The sequence below is a fragment of the Sorex araneus genome, chromosome X (assembly GCF_027595985.1).
Source record: "Sorex araneus isolate mSorAra2 chromosome X, mSorAra2.pri, whole genome shotgun sequence".
Lineage (NCBI taxonomy): Eukaryota > Metazoa > Chordata > Mammalia > Eulipotyphla > Soricidae > Sorex > Sorex araneus.
The window spans coordinates 147,074,843-147,076,545 of NC_073313.1; the positions used below are offsets into that span (position 1 = coordinate 147,074,843).

Sequence of the window (1,703 nt, forward strand, 5' to 3'; positions counted from 1 at the left end):
AAGTTTAGCTCTGGATTGGAGCTGTGGGTTAAAATGCCATGAGGGACCAAACATTATGGCCACTCAATATCTATACTGCAAACCGTGTTGTGAAAAATTAGAGAGAGAATAAGAAAGTGCCTGCCACGGCAAGTGAAGGGGTGAGGGGAGGTGGGGGTAGTGCAAGGGATACTGAGGATATTGGTGGTAGGAAGTGTACACTAGTGTAGGGATGGGTGTTGGAACATTATATAACTTAAACATGATTATGGAAGCTTTGAAACTGTGTATCTCACAGTGATTTAATAAAAAATTAAAAATAAAAGGCCCGCTCTCCTGCACATCCCTCCGTCCACCTGCAGCCAGCAGTCACTCCGGCTGTCCAACTCAGAGGCGCTGGCCGATCACTAGGCCTGGGCTCTCGTTACCTGGCAAACGGATTCTTGGCAGATGAGGAGGCAGCGCTGAGCTTAAGAAGAGGCATCTTGTAGCGGCGAGGCGGCGGCGGCTCAGCATGCAGCGCATAAAGGGGCTGCCACTGAGTGATGCGGTGACCTCTGTGGCAAGCTCAGGAGCCGATCGGGCCCCGGCCCTCCATTGGTCACGTCAGAGTCAAGCTCCCCAACTCTCCCATCTTTTCTGGCAGACCTGCGATCACCGTGAGGCGGCCTAGCACCCCCTCGTCCCTTCCCAATCCCTCCCATGCCACCATCCCTGCCCCCCGGGGTTGCTGCCACCCACCTCCCACAATGGCTCTGAAAAGAATCCATAAGGAATTGAATGACCTGGTACTGAACCCCCAGCACAGTGTTAAATAAGTCCTGCTGGAGATGATATGTTCCATTGGCAGGCTACAATACTGGGGCCAAATGACAATCTCTATTAAGATGGAATATTTTTCTTGACAATTCATTTTCCACCAGATTATCCCTTCAAACCACCCAAGGTTGCATTTAAAACAAGAATCTATCATCCAAATATTAACAGTAATGGCAGTATTTGTCTTGATATTGTACGGTCACAGCTGTCTCCAGCACTATTTCAAAAGTGCTCTTGTCCATCTATTCTCTGTTGTGTGATCCGAATCCAGATGATCCTTTAGTGCCTGAGATTGCCGGATCTACAAAACAGAGAAAAGTACAACAGAATACTCGGGAATGGACTCAGAAGTATGCAATGTAATTAAAGAAATTATTGGATAACCTCTCCTCTACAAACAAAAGATAGGGAAACTGTGAAAGAGGAAGTCCTTTTGATTTCCATTTGACTGCTTTCTATGAGCCCACGCCTCATCTTCCCCTGTGCATATGTTTACCTGATACAGCAGTGCTGCGTGTTGTACGTACTCAGAACAACAAACTAGAAATACTGTACTTCTGTACCAACATTTGCCTCCTAGCAGAGAAATGTGTGTGACAAGCCAGTTCTCCAAACCTAACCTACGTGTGAGATTAAAAGCGTTCCTTAATGATTTAAGCTTGGAAAATGTCAAGGTGAGGGGTGGTGGGTATGGTGTGTGCTCAAATGGGGAAGAAAAGCTCCACTGATCTATAAGAGAGTGTGTATAAGTGGAAGGTTTAAACAGTTAAGAAAAGCAAGGTGGGGGCTGGAGCGATAGCACAGTAGGTAGGACATTTGCCTTGCATGCGGCCGGCCCATGTTCGATTCCCAGCGTCGTATATGGTCCCCTGAGCACCACCAGGAATAATTCCTGAGTGCAGAGC

General features: G+C 47.4%; 1 pseudogene; it reads left to right on the plus strand.

Annotated features, from left to right (window-relative positions):
- The first annotated feature begins 728 nt into the window (after positions 1–728).
- On the plus strand, positions 729–1,161 carry LOC101546396 (ubiquitin-conjugating enzyme E2 D2-like; annotated as a pseudogene).
- The last annotated feature ends 542 nt before the right edge of the window (positions 1,162–1,703 follow it).